Source organism: Ursus americanus, chromosome 28, assembly GCF_024610735.1.
Source record: "Ursus americanus isolate L20-20 chromosome 28, mUrsAme1.1.p, whole genome shotgun sequence".
Lineage (NCBI taxonomy): Eukaryota > Metazoa > Chordata > Mammalia > Carnivora > Ursidae > Ursus > Ursus americanus.
In genome coordinates, this window is record NC_142154.1 from 6,859,943 (window position 1) to 6,873,975 (window position 14,033).

Below are 14,033 nucleotides of genomic sequence, written 5' to 3' on the forward strand. Positions count from 1 at the left end.
TGCCAAATGACTCAACAGGAAGATTGTGCCATTTTTGGCTTCCACCAGCAGTGGATGAGAATATGGGTTTCCTAGAAGTCTCTCCAATGTGGGTTAGAACAATATCTCTGACTTGGCAGTTCCATGGCTCTAAATAAGATGAAATAGGCTGCCCTTCCTGGGATGGAAGGGCACAGGTTGAGACCTTGAAAATGTATAGTTCCAAAGAGCCGGTTCCAGGAGTGTGTTCTCACACAGCAAGACTCAGAAATATATTCATCCCTCCTGTGCTAAATTTATAGGCCAGAGGAAGTAACCGAGACTGCATTACGTTTCCTCCCATCATCACAAGACCAGGGACAGAGTTCATTTTAGGCATGGTGTTCCTAGGTGTCCTCACGCATGCGTCTGGGTGCCCAGCACTGCCCCTGAGCTCAGTGGGAGGAATGGAGTTGGGGGGGGGGGGAATGCTTCTGCACAGGAGTAAGAAGACCTGGGAGGGACATGGTAAGTTTCATCCCTGAGCGTGCGGGAGGCATTCAACACACTGCCAAGTGAGGAGGATGCAGAGTTCTTTTCTTAGAAACTTCTTTATTCTTTTCGTAATAAAGTTTGATTTTCATCATAAAAATAATGCACATTCTCTAAAGAAAAGGTGGAAAACATGGGGATATAAAGTGAAGGAGAAATCACTCATAGGCACACTACCCAAGGACAAATGTTGGTACATGTCTTTTTAATCTTGTGTGTGTGCGAATGTGTTTGTGTGCCCAGTTGTTCTTTTTATATAGTTGTAATCACACTAGTTATTTTTCTATCCTGCTTCTTTTGCTTTAACATCATATGCATTTTCCCTGTCATTACACAGTCTTGATAAACATTTTTTGATTATGTAATCTTCAGTCGTGTGAATGGGCTACGATTCTTTGCCATCCACTCATATTTAGACTACTATTTCTGTTTTGCAGATGAGGAAACTAAACCTATAGGAGATCTGAGACTTACCCAATATCACAGGACAGGTAAGAGGCACAGCCAACATTTTCTCCATTCATCTATTATTTAATTATTCATTCATTCAACGAACATTTATAGAGCACCTGCTATTATATCATATGCTATAAGGCCTTTGGGAAGCAAGCACAATATCCCTGCTCATGTGATATTTATAAATCAGTAGACAGCACAATCTCATTGGAACTATGACAGGAGAGCTCCTTGGTTCTATGCGAGCTCGAAAAGGGACACTTACCCAGTGTGGGGTCTGGGAATGCTTCCTGGAGGAGGTAATGTCAAAGCTCGATCTTAAAGGAAGAAAGTAAGTTGTGGGGGAGAGTAAAGGGAACAACCCATATCAAAGTCTGGAGGTGAGAGTGTGCGTGATAGGCTCTGGGAGCTGCAGATAATTGGCCATGGTGCTTTTGGGAGAGATGAGGCTGGAGTTGTGGGTGTGAACCAGCTCATGATGCACTTCTATGGCTGGCCAAGAACTTTGGTCTTTATCCTGAAAGCAGTGGGGAATCTTCGGTGTATTTTAAGGTGAAGGTGATGGGGCCCACACTGAGGATAGTTGGCATGGTGGGGAAGGTATGGATTTAAGAAATAAGTGGAAAGCAAGCCTAAAGGCAGACACAGCTCTGTGAAGTCTGTGTAGAAGATAGGGCAATATGATGATGTCATTGAGTTTGGGAACCTGTGAGAAGAGGAGACAGTACGCTCTGTCTTGGAGCTCTGTGTTGGCATGTTTTGAGGTACCTGTGGAACTAAGTGGGCAGTTGTGTGGGGAGAGATGAGAGGTTTGGGTGGAATCAAGACGGGGAGGCATTAGGGTGGGGTGATGTCCAAAACCTGAAGGAAGATGAGGATCAGAGTACAGGGTAGTGGTTGGTCACCTATGACAGTCATGAACCATTTCATGGGTCTTATGAAACCCATGAACCCTCAATTCAGAAATCTACAAACAGAAAAAAGTTTAAAGAGTTTAAATAATTTTCTTAGAGCTTATAGGTTCTCTGAAGCTCATCCATGAAGTCTAAGAAGTCTAAGAGCATTCCGGAGGACACCAGTATTTTCAGGGGCAGGTGGTAGAAGGAAAACCTTCAAAGGAAATGGAGAAGAAACTGCTTGGGTTGGGGTGGGGGCAGGATGAAAACGGTGAAAGAATGATATTCTGGAAGGAGGGAAAGCAGTTTCATGAAGAATGAGGTGATCAACAGGGTCCAAGGGTTAAGGTTAAGGTTAGGCTTAGGTCAGTGTCAAATGAAGCTAAAGTTCAATAGGGTTGAACACCAAGCCCAAGGAAAAGACCCAAGGCTTCCAGCTCACAGGCCAGTGTTCTCCCTATGCCCTCCTTCCCTTGTGACTCCCATTCAGAATCTCAGGGCAGAGAGTATTCACCCATCACAAAGAGCCCCTCTTCATTCACAACAGGGCCCACTTTGAGCAAATGTGCTATATGACAGTAGGACATTGCAAACGGGTTTTGGGCTGAGACCGCAGTATTGATTGTTGCCTTTAATTTTCTATGCATTTAATTTATATCCTTTGCTGTGAGGCCTTGTAATTCCTTCCACAAAAGGGCAAGTATATTTCCCTGTTCCTGGACTTTGGGCCCAGCCGCATGCTTGCCTTAACTGGTTGGATACTAGCGGACTTGAGGTGAGAAGGAGCTTGGAATGCCTTGTGCAGTTGGCCTGGCCCTCTTGAACTTCTGGCTTTACCCTGAGAAAAGCCTGGCTGGCTGGCTCCCTGCTTCGCGGAGGCATAGGAGAGACACGAGGAGCAGAACATCCCTAAGCTGACCCGCTGACTCATGAGTGACTGAGTCATGCTAGTTACTGCACACCCCGACCTTTTTTTCATGGCGGTCGGAGTTCCATATTGCTCCTTCAATAAGGCTCTCCTGGCTTCACAAAAGCCTTCACCTGTCCTGTCTTTCCTGGGTTGCCTCTTCAGTGCCCCCTTCCTGACTCCCCGGGGCATTGCTCACCTGTCCTAGACTCAGCCCCTACCTCCGGGACTGGATCTGGGGCAGGAGGGATTGAGGCGGCTCTCCCCCCACTTCCCATTCCTCAGTCCTCCTCCTTTGGAGGCAAGCTCAGCGTGATGGGCTCAGATTTATTATATCTGCTGTCTCTGGCTTATTCCCAAGGCCCAGTCCCTGTCAGGTGACTTTCTGTTCTAATTGGGGTGATCGAAATAATTAACTCAACATATTTTATCGAATTGCTACTGTATGCTAGTCCATTAAAAGCCAACTCGCCTTTATTTTTTGTCTTTTTTTCAAGAAAGTAGTTGTTTGTTTTCCTATAAAACACCCAGTGCAATGCCTGACATGTCATTGGTGAATCACTGATGGCAAACACACTGCCATTCTAGAAAATACTGTAATGAATATATTTGTTCATAAATCTTAGTTTCCGTTTAAAAAAATCTGTATATTTTTAATCACAAAAGTAATGCATGCTTGTTTTAACAAATTAAAATATCAAATTACATTTAAATTTGAAATTAATTAATAGGAGCTTGGTTTTTGTATCTCCCAGGGAACTGCGTGGTAGGTCACATGGGGCTCGGCTATGTCTCCACCTTGGGTTTTGTGTTTCGCGCTGGGCCTGGTCTGCGGTAAACTCCTGATAAATGCTCACTGTTACTGTTCCTACCATCCCCATCGCCATCATCTACAAGGAGACCTGGATGCTTGGTCTTAGTTTTCCTCTGCCCAGGTGATGCTGTTCAGGCCCCTGCAGACGGGCCTTCCTCCTGCATCCTCCTGGGTCTACCCTTTGTACCACCATTGTGACTGCAGACGAGCAAGGTGCTGGGGTTGCCCTCTTGCCAGCTTGCTCCCAGGCAGCGGTGATAGTCAGGGGGAAGCATTCCTCCAAGCTCCCTCCGCACCTGCCACTTTGTGGCGTGCATGAGTCAGTGCTCCCCAGAGGTGGAGATGCTTCCCTAAAGCCTCCTGTACTCCCCCTTCTCCTCCTTCCATGTGGTCAGTCAGTCTCTGGGTCCTTGCAAGGCCCGGTCCTCTCCTCCCTTGCAGCATCTCATGGGACTGTCCTTTCTTCTCACTGTGGCTGCCATTGTCTAAGGTCAGGTTGGCAGAACTCCTGCCAGGAATATGGAAACGGCTCCCAACTGGTCTCCCATCCTCCAGCGTCTACCTGCATTGCCTGATTAATTAATTAGAGCCTGATGAATTAAAGTGTATTTCCGATCCTGCCTCCTGATGCTCAAAGCCCTTCCACGGCTCCCCATTGCCTTACTGAGTCATTTGCAATTGCTTTAAGGCTCAGGAGGACCTAAGCCTTGGCTGGTTTTCAGCCCTCCTCTCTGGCCTGCTCCTCATGAACCCGGGGAGGGTGGGAACCAGCCAAGCTGGTCAGCTCCTTGAACGTGCCCCTCCCTCTCCCCTTCTGGGTCCTGCTCCTGTGCTCTCCTATCCCCATCCCTACATGGCCGTCCTGCTCATTTTTAAGAATGCCTGGTCTCCACAAACCCTGTTCTGATCTCTTTGACTAGAATCGACGTCCCTTTGTTCCAAGTGCCATAGCACCCTCACCCCTCTGGACGTGTTTCTTGGCCTCAGCTCTATTGAGATTTGGGGGCCGAATGACGCCTTGTTGTGGACACTGTCCTGCACACGGAGAAAGTTGAGCAACATGCCTGGCTCTTACCCACTTGATGGCGGGTAGCGCCTCCCCACCTGGCTGTGACAACCAAAAATGTCTCCAGACATTGCCCAAAGTCCCCTGGAGAAGGAGGATAGAGTGAATCACCTCCCGGTGAGAACCACCGCTCTAGAGTAACATTTATGCAACAAATCCCCAGCCACGCGCAGCTTGTGGATTGCCCGGAGGACGCTACTGAATCACTCCAGGCCCTCCCAAGCCTTGAACATTTGTTCACACTCTTTCCTCTGTGGGAATGCCTTTCCCCTCTCTCCCTCCTCTGCTGATTTCCTCCTCAGCCTTCAAAGCCTGCATGACAGTCGCCCTTCCCTGCCTGCCCGCCCCTCTGCAGGCAGAATGGATGGCTCTGTTCCTGGAGTGCCTGCAGCGCGTCGCACAGACCTTCATCATAGCCCTCACCAGACCATGCTGCGTGCTCTAGAAAAGTAGTTTATTTATCTCCCCAAGTAGCATGAGAATTGTGATGGGGCAGGGAGCTCAGCCTGCTGGGGGGGTGGGGGAGGACTCCCCAGGTGTGCTGGCTTCTAGCCCAGGTAGGTCGCTCAAGCACAGGGTGTGCCTGGCTAAGAACAACAGTGCCTGCGTTCAATTCCTCACTTTGGCATTTGCTAGCTGTGTGATTTTGGGTGATTTATTCAGCTTCTCTGGAGCCTTAATTTCCCTCCCTGTAATACTGCCTTAATAAGAGCATCTATCTTACGGGGCTGTTTCAATGATTTAACAAATTAACGTATGTAAAATGCTCTCCTGGTACCTGGCATATAGTAAGTGCTCAGTAAATATTAGTAATTGATGCAGAAGGAATGAATGATGATCGAATGAGTGATGAACCCAGCTGCACGGGGATGTGGATCCCACGGGCTAGAACACCATCAACAGCATGGGTGTTGCCTCCCAGAGGTGGAAACTCTGTGACCCCCTCCCCACCGCCCCACCGCCCCTCTGCCCCACCCCTTCCAGCCACCCTCACCCCGTCCTCCACAGTCTGGGCAGCTTGGGCAGTGAGCACAGTCTGGTCAGGGAGAGAGGGCTGTGGGCTCGCTTCACTGTGAGGTAGCCAGGCTGGGCGGAACCAGGACAGACATTAAAAACCTATTCTCTCACCGGGCATAAGTAATTGGCAAAAAAGCTCTAAATCCATAGCTGTCAGGTGAAGTCATTTCCGAGAGAAAGGGATGGAGGGAGAGAGCTGGAGGGGAAGCTGGGGTGGGAGCCAGAGGGAGGGAGTGAAATGCAAAACAAGGCGCTGGAGAGGCCAGAACAGAAAACCTTCTCCTTCCTTCTCCCAGACCAGACCGTTCTCCCGTTATCAACCCTCCCTCATTTATTTTTCTTCTCTGGAAAAAGGGATTTCTAAGGTGGTAAGAGAACGAAAGCCAGCCCTGGAATTATTTAATGAGCCAGAATGAATTGCATTTGAAATCATTTAAATGGGATCTGGGAGCATTTAACTGCAGCTTGGGATCTTAACTAGAGTGAGAAAGGATCTTTGTGCTAATTGCTGGCAGTGATATTCCTACAGAGAGGGAGAGATAGCAGCGAGCAATTAGCAGACGAGGGGTAATTTCAGAGTCTGGGCTGCTCGGTGGAAGTGAGCACCTTGACGTTGTTGCCTGGAGAGCCCAGTCCCCCAGCAGGGGGCAGGAAAGGCCCGGGACCCTGGGTGGGGAGAGGAAGGGAAGGGCTCTGTGCGGGGAGAGCTAGGAGACCAGGATGCGGCTTCCAACAGTGGAGACGAGGTCCAGTATCTTTTTGAGGGATGGGCAAGGAGACAGGGATCTCCGGACGGGAGATAGAATGAAGTGTCTAGCCTTCCAGTGGTTCCTTGACCCACCTTCCAGAACACCAGCTTTGGGAAGGCAGTGAACTTTGCTCAGATTCCAGGGGAAGGAACAGAGACAATCCCATTTCAGCTCTTCCTCTTCCATTGCACACACCTTACTTCAAGATTGCTCTGTTGGTTGCACCTTTAATCACCAATTTTGTCATGGAGAGTAGGATCCTCTTTGTGAGCTTCGTTATGGGTACATCACCCTGGGAAGGTATTATGAGCCTATTCCACAGAAGAGGAAACTGAGGCATGGATTGTGACTTGCTGAAGACACATGGTTGATGAGTCAAGGGGTTCCTAAGACCCAGGGGTGTGTCCTGAACAACCACTAGCTAGTTGTCCTTCTTACAGTATTCAGACAAACGGAAATGGCATTGTCCCTGTCCTCCAGGAGGAGTCTACGGAGCCCATACTCTAGAGTCATTAATAATTATGGAATCTTTAAAATGCTAACTTCCGTATGAAAGATATAAACAAAAGCCAGAAGAGAGAGGCATCACTTCCGAATGGCTGGCTGACAAAGGCGTCACCTTGGATTATTTGGACACATAGAGGTCTGGAGGGAGAGACTGCCAAGAGAGGGTATTACGTGAGCAAAGACAGGACGGTGGGAAACCATGGGCATGGATGGGAGACACGGGGCCTTTCTGTATGTCTGGAGAAGAGGCTGAGCTGGGGGAAGAGTTGGGGTCAGATAATGGACAGTTTTGCCTGCTGGGTCGATGAGTGTGAACCTCATTGTGCAGACAGTGGGGAGCCATGGATGGTTTCTGAGTTGGGGAGCCGCTGCCATACAGTAACCTGGCAGTAGTGGGAAAGATTTGAAGTGCAAAGACAAAGACCGTTGGAGCCAGTCAGAGGTTGTTACAGTAACCTACAGAAGAGGCAGTAAGCGTCTGAAATGGCGCATTGGTGTGGGATGCAGAGGACACTGCCACTCCACCCATTCCCTGCCCTCAGCGCCACCACACTGGCTGTCACAGGTGTGCTCTGGATTGGAAACACAGGGGGTGGGCAACATGTGCATAACATGTGGAGCACAAGGCTGGTGTAGCCAGGAGGCCATCTGGTCATCTGCACCAGTCCTTGCTCTTGGCAGACGACAACCAAAGCCACCCAAGACCATGGTCGCTTAGTGTGTTTATAACTCCACAATCTCTCTTTCCCCCAGAGGTCTGCATTTAATCATCCTGGCAGTTCAGAAAGCCTATGCTAGAGCTTCCTCAACTTTGAGCATGAGCTCTTTCCAGTGCTGAGCTGTTGGCAGAGGGAAAGTGCTGATTCCCAGGTGTGGTTGTGGCTCATCTCTACAGGTGGGCAAACAGAGAAGTCCTGATTGAAGTGTGGGAACAGGGGGTTGGACCTCATGACCTTTCGGTTCCTTCCCTGACTCCTAAATTTCCCTCCTTGTGCTCTGCCACGTATTCCTTTCATTCTGTCCTCTGCGCTGCCTCCTCCAGGGAGACTTCCCTCATTCTCCATAGCCACCTTATGCCTCTCTAATGACCTGCTTCCTGGGAGAGTTGCCTGCAGATAGATTTGTATCTGTTTTGAGGGCAGAGCCCATGTGTTTTACATATTCCCTGTAAGACCAGCAGAAGGCATGATAGAGAGAACTTTTTTATTAATGCTTTGTTATTCTGTTATTAAACTAATGCTAATAATAATAGTAATTAAAGCTACCACTGCACTGATCATATGGCAAGCATCTTAACAGATTATGTCTAATTCTCAAACAAACCTGCAAGGTTGGGATCATTACTACCATTTTGAAATGAAGGAAATGACACATAGGCCAAGTCAGTTGACCTTTCTCCTGCAGCTAGTTTGGGGATTTGCTCCTGGGCTGGCCAGTCTGAAGCGCCGCCCCCCCCCAACCCCTTTGGTAAAATTGGATTATCATGATCATGCTTCCAAATACCATCTCATGGTTGGATAGAATAATCATAGCCAACCATATTGAATGTACTGAGCTTGGGTTATTACCCATCTGAAGGTCCATCTAAGGGTTTAACCCACGAGAGGAGGTTTGCTTGTTGTTCTAAGTCCTCTAATCATGCAACTTTCTACAGCTCTGGGCCACTAGGCAAAATATTAGGGGCTGGAGGTCCTGCCCTTATAGTTTCCAACTCTGAACAGAGATGGCTGAGAAAATGCTATTGCTCTGGGGTCTTCCAGCCCGTAGGTGGAGCTGTTGGACCCTGGGAAGTCCCCTGTTGTGGCTGTTGTGGACAGAAGGAGGGAGTGGTGTGGGCCAGTCCCAGCTCAGCTCTGTAAAAGGGAGGCTTATTTATAACTGGAAATTGGTACCTCCTGACTCCCTTCCCCCACTTCGGCCCCCTCTCTCCTCCCCTCACTCCCCGCAGCAACCACCATTCTGTTCTCTGTATCTATGACTTTTGTTTAGTTTTTAAGATACCAGCTGTACGTGAAATCATACGGTATTTATCTTTCTGTTATCATAATACTGTCTAGGTTCATTGTTGTCGCAAATGACAAGACTCCAAGTCATGGGGATGTAATGTACAGCATGGTGACTCTAGTCAATAATATTGTAGTGTATTTTTTTTTTTAAGATTTTATTTGTTTATTTAAGATAGGGAGAGGGAGAAGCAGCCTCCCCGCTGAGCAGGGAGCCTGATGCTGGCCTCGATCCCAGGACCTGGAGATCAGGACCTGAGCTGTAGGCTCACCGACTGAGCCCCCCAGGCACCCCTGTAGTGCATAGTTTGAGAATCGCCAAGAGAGTAAATCTTAGAAGTTCTTATCACAAGACAAAAAAAATTTGTAACTTTGTATGATGACAGATAGTAACTGGACTTACTTCGGTGATCATTTTGCCGTGTGAACAAATATCAAATCATTACGTTGTACCCCTGAAACTAATGTTCTGTGCTGGTCATACCTCAATAAAAAGAACATGTTTATGAAAATGGTGTATAAAAGGGGGGGGAGACACAGCGCTGTTCGTAAGAATGGGCTCTAGAAACAACCCAACTGGCCACCAAGACAGGCCTGGTTAAATAAATTATGGTACACCCACGTAATGGGATGCCATGTAGCCATTACAAATTATGACATAGATTTATGTTGATTGATATAGAACGACATCTCACAATATATTTTGTGGAGGGAAAAGCTTGCCTCAGGACATTTGGTATATATAGCATTCTCCCCAAGATACAAAATTATGAAAGAGAAACAGAGATGGATAGTAGGCAGGATGGTCACCAAAACTATTAGCAGTATAGATCTTTCTAGGTGGCGAGATTTCAAATAGTTCTTGTTTTATTTTTTTTTCCACTTTCGCCTTATCTGTATAATGGGAATTTTTAAAAGTAACAATCCTCAGTGTTTTTGCAGTAGGAAAAATAAGGTCATTTTTTATTTGAAAGTTTTGGAAAATGTATAGGCCAGCCCAAATTGAAGGTGTCACCGACTGTTGCCGAACACAGCCCTCTTCAGAGTGAAGCCACCTCTGATGTCTCATCCGTGTGTTGGTGACTTGTTACTCCCTTGCCAAGGAGTGGAGGAGATATTTGTCAGCAGTGTTAGGGACAGAAAAAGCTGAGGAGGCCTTTTCTGGGGCAGTTTCAGGACCTCCTCTGGAGTTCGGGAGGAGCATGTGGTCCCAGGACTCCAGGGCCCTGCCCTGTCTCAGCGAACCCCCCCTTCCCCTCTGGTTCCCACCCCCGTGCTGCCCCCTCCCACTCCCCACCCTGTCTCAGCTAACCCCCTTCCCCTCCAATTCCCACCCCATGCTCCCCCCTCCCACCCCCACACCCTGTCTCAGTTAACCCCCTTCCCACTCCAGTTCCTACCCCCACGCTTAGCTCCCACGTCTTCCCCTCCCCCTGGTGTCTCCAGCAGCTTTCATCTCCACAAATTCTGTTCGGCAGAGAGTCCCTGAACTTTCTAATTGAGATCAGAGATAAATATAGTGGGAAAGGAAGGAGGGAAGGGAGGAGGCCTAGTTTTTAATTTGCAGCATTTTCCATTAATAACAACTTCTAATTAAAAAGTCTCCATCTCCCAGCCCAAGTCCAAGAGAAAAGCCTCCTCAGGTCTGTCTGGCTGGAACCTTTGTGCCAGTGAGTTTGGAGTACGGATTTCTGCACCAGCTGAGCCCTCCCTGCCAGAAGCCATAATTAAGCTGGGTAAAGGGAAAGAAAGAAAGAAAGAAGAAAGATGTCATCTGAGACCATTGGGATCTTCCCTGACTGCGGCGCTAGAAGGCTGCTGCACACCTTCCTTGGACAGCAGTGCTAGCCGGCCAGTCCTCAGAGGAGGTGGCCAGGCCAGAGGAGCGAGGAGGCAGGGCTCGAGGTGGCTGGGGAGAGTTCCAAGTTGCAGGAGCTCAGTGTCCAGCACGGGAGGGCAGAAGCAGTGAGCTTTAAGAGAGAGCGCTCTCTGCCTCCATCCAGGACATGTCTACCTCATCTTTCCCCCCTCTTTGCGCCCCAAATTTCCTCTGCAGAGGCTCCATCCGTTAGTGGTGTGTACGCCTGTGTGTGTGTGTGTGTGTGTGTGTGTGTAGAGGGCGTGCTGGTGTTGCTGATGGAGGAGCAATAGCTGTTAATAGTCTTAAGATAGTAGGATGTGCCATTTAGTATTGATCTAAATACAAGTACAAGTGTATTTTTTTCTCCAGAAACATTTTGATGCATTTGCAATGAGCTGAACTGAAGTAGACACTCAGTGAACAGCTGTGAATAAATGCAGGGCTGAATGAAGCAGAAGAACCTCCCCGAACTTCAGTCTCATAGCCGACTGGTTCCTCAGCGCCCCCACTTGGATGTGTAATGGGCATCCCACACGGAGTGTGTCCAAACTTGACTCCTGATCGCCCCCTCCAGAAGTGCCCCCACACAGCCTTCTCCCATCTCGGGTAAAGGCAACTCTTTCCTTCTGGTGGCTCAGGCCAGGAATCTCCGCGGCATCCTTGAGTCCCCTCTTCCTCTCACATTGCCACATTCTCTATCCATGAGATTCCTGTTAGCACTTCCTGCCCCCACATCTACAGAGATAACCCCCTCCCCCCCAGTCCACGCCACCACCACCTGCTTTCTGGAGTGTTTCAGTAGGTTCCCGACGGTTCTGTCTGCTTCCACTCTGGTCCCCAAAGTCTGTTGGAAACCAGCAGCTGGAGGGAGCCATTTAAAGCTTAAGCCAGATGATGTCCCGCCTCCGCTCAGATCCCTTCAGTGGCTTATCTTCTCACCTTTCAAAGTGCAGCCCAGAAGCCTGACTGAAGCCTCAAGCCCCACGGGCTCTGGCCCTTTCTTACCTCTTTCACTGTCTCAGTCCATTCACACTGTGAGAACAAAATGTCATAGACTATGTGGCTGATAAACAACAGAAATTGATTTCTCACAGTTCTGCGGGCTGGGAAGCCCAAGATCAAGGTGCTGGCAGGTTCGGTGTCTGGAGGGGACTCATTTCCTGGTTCATAGACAGCCGTCTTCTCGCTGTGTGCTCATGTGGTGGAAGGGATGAAGGACCTCTCCGGGGCCTCTTTTATAAGGACACTAATCCCGTTCAGGAGGGCCGCCCTCATAACCTAATCACCTCTGAAGGCAAATACCATCACACCGAGTATTAGGATTTAATACATACATTTGGGGGTGGTGGGAGGAGAGATAAACATTCAGTCTGTTGTACTTTACCTCCTACTACTATCCCCTTGGCCCTACTCCTGCCACCTGGTCTCTTTGCCACTTCTTGACTGTGCTAGCCACACTCCTGCCTCAGGGCCTTTGCAACTGCTCTTTCTCTGCTTGGAAGGCTCTTCCTCCAGGAGCCCGCACAGCTCAACCCTTCACTACCTATAGGTTCCCTTCAGACCAAGGCTGCTCTGACCACCCTGCTTGGAATTGTAACCCTGCCTCACTCCAGCAAGCTAGTCCTTCCCTGCTTTATTATTTTTTATAGCACTTGCCACCTTCTGATATATGTTTTTATTATTTATCTTATTTATGTCTCTCCCCCTCTTCCCCACCCCACTGGAAGGTGAGCTCCACGAGGGCAGTGAATTTTGTTGATTTTGTTCACTGCCATTATCCGAGCACCTAGAACAAGCCTGGCATACATAGTTGCTCAATGGGCCATTTCTTTAATAAATCAATGATCAAGTGCATGAATGAATGCGAGTGAGCTAAATTGTCAAGTTAAAGTCAAGGTTTACTTTTCTGGGCGCCACAGCCAAATCCCACCCAACAAAGTCCCAGCTCCTAGGAAGGGGAAAGCCATTCTTATAAGAGGAGCTTGGGGGTCAGTGGAACCTGACTTTGAAGTCTAGCTTTGTCATTTGAGAATGTGTGACCTTGGGTATTTACTTAACTTTTCTGAGCCCCCAATTTCTTCATTTATAAAATGAGGATAATGATAGGGCCTCCCTTGTAAGGTAGTTGGATGGAAACAATCAAAGCAATGATATAAAATAAATACTTACCAGTGGCCTGGTTTATAGCAAGTGCTCAGTACATGTTAGCTAGTAATGGTAGTGCAATTTTGTTGTCAACAGGGGACACCTCATAAAGCAGCAGTGACTATTGACCATGAGGAAGCAAATGCAATCTTCCAGAAAGAAGGGCTTACTACTAGGAAAAAGCAAGGATACCAGCATTGGTCAGCCTCTGCAGGAGCACAGTTCTGGGATTGCTCTTTTAAAAAATGAACATAAATTAATGGAAGCTGTTAAGGGGAAATGATCAGGAGGGTAAAAATGAAAAGGCTCACAACCTTGCCTAGGATGATCACTAGCAAGAGCTGGTTCGTTCAGCACCATGCAAAAGAAGGTATAGTCTACAACAGGGGTTAGCAAATATTTCTATAAAGGGTCACATAGTAAATATTTTAGGTTTTGCATGTCATCTGTGTGGGTCACAGCTACTCGGCTCTGTTGTTGAAGTGTGAAAGCATCTGTAGACAATGCGTAAATGAATGGGTGCGGCTATGTTTCAATAAATCTTTATTTATAAAAACCGGTGGAGGGCCAGATTTGGCCCCTGAGTTTATAGATTGCTGATCCCTAGTCTCTAGGATCCCATGATGAGATGGCTGAAGGGATGTCTGAGAGAGGTCTGGATTATTCTGAGGGTCCTCAAAGGGGAGAAGTGGGGCTGAAGAATAGAAAGTGTAGGTCTATAGATTCATTTTTCCTTTTAAGGAAGATGTTTAACCAGCCAGTTTCTGGCTGAGCCCAGTCCAAATGGGCTGCACTGGGCAGAAGGCTGTGAGTCCTTATCTGTGAATTTATTCAGACAGAAGCTAGGGCAATTTGGCAGAAATTGTGGAAAGTATATTCAAACATTGGGTAAGTGACTGGTTTAATCCTTTGGGACTTTCAAAATCCTTGATTATTGGGATATTCTAAGGTATATGCATATTGACATCCAGGAAAACAAAGTCACAGATTTGGTGCCTCTCCAATGAGTGGGTCATTGAAATGTGCAGACTGAAGACAGTTTTATTTTCTAATTATATCACCAAACAGATTCTGTGTACATGCTCATGGGTGAAAATCAATG

At 47.8% G+C, this 14,033-nt stretch overlaps 1 protein-coding gene across 1 annotated transcript in view; it reads left to right on the forward strand.

Moving 5' to 3' along the window:
- The window catches only part of NTRK3 (neurotrophic receptor tyrosine kinase 3), a 538,421-nt gene that overhangs the window by 71,586 nt on the left and 452,802 nt on the right, over positions 1-14,033 (forward strand). Inside the window, exon 2 of the mRNA XM_087856654.1 lies at positions 948-1,001. The gene's annotated coding sequence lies outside the window, so the exon portion shown is untranslated. The remainder of the gene's footprint in view (positions 1-947; positions 1,002-14,033) is intronic.